Below are 6,332 nucleotides of genomic sequence, written 5' to 3'. Positions count from 1 at the left end.
CCCCACGGGGCTGGCATCCACTGACTGCCTCAGGAGCTGCGCAGAGCTCGAGCGGAAGGCGGGGCGCCCGGAGCCTCTCCCGGGGATCCGCGCCTGAGGAGGCGGGAGAGCCCCCCTGACGGGGCGTGAGCTGGCGACACCGCCCCTCCCGCTCTCACTGCGCCGCGCGGGCCCCTGCCCCAGCCCCTGCCGCGGAGGCGCCGCTGTCTGCTCTTGAGCCCTGGGTCAGCCGCTCTTGGGAGTCCCCGCTCTCGCCCTCCCCCCATCCCCCCTCTCCACCCCGCCCGCCCGAGCCCCCGGCATGGCGTGCGGGGCCACTCTGAAAAGGACTCTGGATTTCGACCCGCTGCTGAGCCCGGCGTCCCGAAGCGCCGGCGATGTGCGCCATGGTCGGCGCCCACCTCGGCCTCGGCCGTCGCCTCGCGGCTGAAGCGCCTCCGAATGGAGCCGTCCCCCTTCGGCGGAGTCTCGTCCCGCCTCACCGCAGAACAAATTCTGTACAACGGAAAACAAGAGCATCAACGCATGCAGAAGAGAAGACATTTAGAAACTAGTTTTCAACAGACGGATCCACGTTGTACTTCGGATGCACAGCCACATGCATTTCTCCTCAGTGGACCAGCTTTGCCAGGGACTTCACCTGCAACATCCTCACCTTTAAAGCAAGAACAGCCCTTATTCACCCTACAGCAAGTTGGGGTGATCTGTGAACGCTTGTTGAACGAACGTGAAGAGAAAGTTCGAGAAGAGTATGAAGAAATACTGAACACAAAACTTGCAGAACAATATGATGCATTTGCGAAGTTTACGCATGATCAGATAATGCGACGATACGGAGAACAGCCTGCTAGTTATATCTCATGAATCACATTGGAACCCTGATCTAACTAAACCTCAAGCCTTCATCAAATGGAGAGACTTACTTACAGCAGCCTGGAAGGGACCTGGTGTACTTTTAACCTGGGTGGGGGGATATGCTTGTATATTTCCACAGGACACAGACTCACCTGTGTGGATTCCATACCATCTAGTCCGACCTTATGTCACACCACCCTCCGTCTCTGCCTCACCCTCCTCCTCCCCGGTACCATCCATATCGGCCGACCCAGAGGGCACAGCTGACTCCCCCCCGGACACCGACACCACCATCAAGCACAGCCCTGATGGACCCATGATCCAGCCCTTCAACGCTATGACACTTCGGGAAGCCCGTCGCCAATGACGCCGCCCTCTAACCAGATCAACAAGGACAACCAAACCGCCGCCTCGAGGACAGCTGAAATCCCTTGACTGAAGAGGCCAGCAACCTTCTACAGGAACAAGGCTCCGTGTGCACGCCATCCACTATGTTTATAGCTATGCTCACTATCATTGCTTGTCAGTCTTCTTCCGAGTCTTAAACAACCCAATCCGAGAGGTGCCCGCTGATTTACACGCACTATCATTGAAAAAATAAAAAAGGGAGAATTTGCTGGAAGCCGGTCCATCCTTGAAATAGAATGGATAGGATTAAAATCAACTGGTATAAATACAGATGTAACAGGACAATAAAGACAGAACCTGGCTGGAGAACCTCGCTATGCTGATCAACTGAACGCTGTCTCCGTGTCATTCCTTCTTCTCTGACTCCATCCACACCTTTGGGAACCCCTGGACCTGCTGGGGCTGGACCCCAACACTCTCTCTATATTTTAAGCTTCCTCTCTTCCTGCAAATGGTCTTCTTCCCTGAAGTGGGGAGATGCTTCTGGCAGCCCAGAGTCACATTCTTCCAGCATTGTGATCCCCAAGGTAAAGACAGTCTTTCCATCATCAAGAGAAAATCCTGGAGAAAGACTCACATTGGTTAGGTGGACCAAGTTAATATTCCTTCACATATCACTAAGGCCAGGGAAACTGTGATGCTCTAATTTGCTGGGTATGGGTCATATTATCCCTCTGACCTGAAGGAGACCTGAGGAACAGGTAACCAAAGGAGGGGGGAAAGGGAGAGCCCTGCTGGGAATCTATATATATAAAACCCTAACATGCAAGTAGACTGAACGGTGGAACAACTGAACAACCAAACAACCAAACAACTGGTCGCTGTGACATGCGCTGACCACCAGGGGGCATGCACGGAACATGGCAGGCATCAGCTGTGGCTGGATGGTGGAGCAGGTAAGCAGGGGCACCAAACCAAGGCGGGGTGCCAGTCACTGTCATCAGGGCAAGCCTCTGTTGGTTACTGAAAATTCTTTGCTCCCGCACGCCATAGTCCTGCCGGCTGCTCACCTGCTGCCAGCACTGACCCCGCTTGCACCCACTGCTGGCACCAGAGCCACCACTCGCACCCACTGCCGGTTCCCAGCGCTGACCCTAATCTCTCGGCACCATCAGCAGTTGTGAGCAGTGGCTGCCGGCCCCGATCACCCCTTAGGGCTTCTCCACCTCCCCCTGCTCCTGAGGGGCAATCCAGGCCAGCAGCCGCCTCTTGCACCCGCTGCCGGCAACAGCTCCACTCACACACACTGCTGGCACCAGAGCCACCGGTCACACCCACAGCTGGCACCGGGGCCCCAATCGCTTTGCGCCCTCAGCGGGTGAGGGCAGGGCCAGCACCATCAGCGTGTGGGAGTGGCAGCAGTGGGAGCGGGGCTGCCAGCAGACAGGGGACAGGGGGCTGCAGTGGGAGGGGCCGGGCGGGGGCGTGAAGGATGGGCCGGGACCCGCTCCTGTGCCCACTGCAGCCTTGCGGCCCACAGTTCCTTTCAAGGAGCACAAATTCGTGCACTAGGCCCCTAGACCCAGTATAACAGCTACGACATTCTTGAGCTAAGTGGCAACCAAAGAAGCAAGGACCCTGTATTCCACAAAACACTTAAGATACACAGGGAATCCATCAATAACTGATCCCATGCAACTCCAGCATATGAGCAAAAGTAGAGACACTGGGGGTCCGAATCTCTATCCATTTGCCACCAAACACCAGACCAATGGAGGTGTCTCTGTTCTTATGTGAAGCAGCACAGCAAAGCAGAAAAAGTCAGCCTTGGCATCGCGACCTGGGTTTACGCCTCAGTTCTGCTGTTTACTGACTACGGGATCTTAGGCAGCCAACATAACCTCTGAGCCTCACCTTTTCATCAATAGTCTGGAAGAAATATTACCTACATCACAAACTAAATGCAAGGATCACATGACAACAAAAACACCTATACTGTAATGCTTAACAAAGAGCAAACACAGAAGAGCAGGTGGGCTGTGGCTGCTACCGTCCCTGAGACACACCTGCATGTGGGGACTTGTGGAGCCATGGACACGACAGGGGGGTGCCTTTGGCAATGGGACTTGAGAAAATGTTCCTGACTGGTCACATTTCTTCCTATTTGTATCTCAGACCGGAGACTTGGGATTTGGGCTTCTCTGATTCTGTATGACAATGCCCTACGCCCTTGCTTCAGACAATGTCCTACTCATGGTTCAGCTGCCCAAACGGGGGACAATTTTAGTGTAAAAGGCATTGCCAATGATAAACTAGTCTTATCACAGTACCAAAATGGCCTGCTATGTCTCCATTATACATGCCCCAATATAATAAAGGCATCTTCCTTTTACATCACGAGGAGAAAGCCTTTTTCTCCCATTTCTATCTTAAGATGAACCCAGGTCGCTCATGCTCTGAATTCAATGCTGTCTTCCTCGTGTCTGGTTCTCCCGTGAGGGAGGGCAGTGAGACACCTTCCTCTTGGATGTCACAGCCCTGACCTCAGTCACAGTTCTCCAACTGCACACACTCAGAGGTTGGAACCATCCAAATGCTCACACATTTAAGAAAAGGCTGGAGGCGGCTGGTGTGGCTCAGTAGTCGAGCGCCAGCCCATGAACAAAGAAGTCACTGGTTCGATTCCCAGTCAGAGCACATGCCTGGGTTGGGCTCGATCTCCAGTAGGGGGTGTGCAGGAGGCAGTCGATCGATGTTTCTCTCTCATCAGAGTTTCTATCTCTCTATCCCAGTGGTCGGCAAACTCATTAGTCAACAGAGCCAAATATCAACAGTACAACGATTGAAATTTCTTTTGAGAGCCAAATTTTCTAAACTTGAACTATATAGGAAGCCACATTCAACTTTAAATTCACGGTTTTCGTCTTCCGTTTTTCTTTGCTGCTTCTTTGTAGCTATCTCAAACAGGGCACCTAAAAAAAGTTTCATTTTATAATAATAAAGCCACCAACACAAAAGAATTACAATTCTCAAACTGATGACAAAAATACCTGTAGGATTTGCAGCTGGTTGGAAAAATACAGGTAACTTTATGTTTCGAGTAGGTACTTTTGTCACCCGCGCGATTTGCGGATGCGACTAGCTCTAACCACTGCACATGAGACTGCTGACTGACTGGCTCACTCAACTCATGCATGAATCGCGCATGCCTCCCCCTCCCCGCCCCCTCCCCCCCCCCCCACCCCGCGCGCTGCGTATCCCGCGGCCTCGTCTTTCATCACCCAACGGACCGACACCCCCCACTTCTTCTAACGCCACTTCTTCAAAATAGACTCGCCCAGTCCGAAACCCGACTTCTGCGCATGGGCCACGAAGTTTCAATCGCACTGTATGTGCGCACCCGCATGTGGTATTTTGTGGAAGAGCCACACTCAAGGGGCCAAAGAGGCGCATGTGGCTCAGGAACCGGGGTTTGCCGACCACTGCTCTATCCCTCTCCCTTCTTCTCCCTCTAAAAATCAATAAAAACATTTTTTAAAAAGAGAGAGAGAAAGAGGAAAGAAGGAAGGAAGGAAGGAAGGAAGGAAGGAAGGAAGGAAGGAAGGAAGGAAGGAAGGAAAGCTGGAAAGCCCAGGCCTGGCTCAGAGTCCCTGGTTCCCACACAGCTATTCTCAGGCTCAGAGGCACCCTGGTTCCAAAACCATCTGCACAGCTGCTCCTTCTGTATCCGTTATCAACCCAATAGCGCCATCACCTGGTGCCAGCTCTGCCTGCCCTGGGTCCTCTGAGCTCCCCCAGGGCAGGGGCTGCGTCTTCATCACATACACACAGAGCCAGGCACCTCACAAACTCGGATGTTGAGAGCAGTAATACCTCCACGTGCGGGTGGAGGAAGGATGCATGGGAGAGTGGAGAGGTGGGTAAAGGGATGGATGGCTTCTGACTCAGTGTCCACGTTCCACCCTTCACTTTGCTCCTGGTGTCCTCGCTCCGCCGCCTGGCGCCTGGCGAGGCACTGCGCTCCCCGCTGCCTGGGCGGCCCTCCAATTGCTCCTGGCCTCAGCTTCTCCCACTGACTCCCAGGAGCCTTTCCCAAGCGAGGCTCCCGCCCGCACATACTGTAAGCGCGCTCCCCTCCTTCCTGAGACCTCCCTGCCGGCGGCTCCCTGCTGCAGGCCCCTTGTGCTCCCCCCTGGGCTGTGGGGACAGCGGGGAGGTCAGTGCAGTGGCCGCACAGACGCCCTCGTGCCCACCCAAGGCCGCCTCTCCAGCTGGTGAATTCTGCAAGTCACTGCGGATTTCCGCTTCCTGATCTACCAGACGGAGGCCATTTGCCAACCTCGCAGGGTTATTTTAAGGATCAGAGGACATGAAAGTGAGTACAGGGCCTGGTACACGGTGAACTTTGAGTTGGAGCCCCTGGTTCCCTCTCCCCTCCTGCCCGCAGCCCGCAGCCTGGCCCTCCGCCGCCCGGTTCCCTGTGGGCTTGGAAAGGTCTGCAAAGTCCTGGGAAGCAAGCGGTAGCTCCTACCTTAGGATATGGCCCGTTAGACCACGGGAAACGGAGGCCCAGAGACATGGAGCACTGGGTGCATTAGAGGCGGCCATAAACTCGCATCCCTGCGGCCCTCCCGAGATCCGCCGGACCGTCCGAGGGGCCGGGCAGATGCAGGGCGCAGTGGGCACTCACACCCGCCTCCCTGGGCCACCGCCGCCGGTGGTCGCACACGGGCACTAACCGCAGTGGGAGCGCAGCTGCCCTCCGCGCTCCCCAGCACCAGTGCCAGCCGCCGATGCGCCGCCCCAGGGGCTCAGCCGCAGCCCTCGGACACAGCGCCCGCCAGCACCAGGGTCCCGGACACTCACGGGTCGCGGCAGGTCATAAAATGGCTGAGCCACGAGTGTTGGCGTGGTTTACACAGCAAATAGGTACCTGGAACAGATGCCTCGACGAGCCGGGTCACACCCAGCTCCGCTCTGGACCCTGGGGGCGCGGCAGGGGCTTTGTCGGGGCAACAGGTGCATCGCCCTCCACGGACGCGGAGCCAAACGCGGGCTCTGTCGCCCTCTGGCGGCGCTGCGCGGCACTGCATCGCGCTCCCTGCCAGCATCCTGCCCGGCTGCCCGCC

The 6,332-nt window shown here is 55.9% G+C and overlaps 1 pseudogene across 1 annotated transcript; it reads left to right on the top strand.

Moving 5' to 3' along the window:
- The first annotated feature begins 301 nt into the window (after window positions 1–301).
- On the top strand, window positions 302–864 carry LOC308522463 (akirin-2-like; annotated as a pseudogene). The gene has a single exon. The product of its transcript is annotated as an akirin-2-like (transcript).
- Window positions 865–6,332: the final 5,468 nt, after the last annotated feature.

Source organism: Myotis nattereri, assembly GCF_964212035.1.
Source record: "Myotis nattereri genome assembly, chromosome: 7".
Classification (NCBI taxonomy): domain Eukaryota; kingdom Metazoa; phylum Chordata; class Mammalia; order Chiroptera; family Vespertilionidae; genus Myotis; species Myotis nattereri.
Note: the sequence above shows the minus strand (reverse complement) of the source record. Positions and strands in the feature narration are given on the sequence as shown.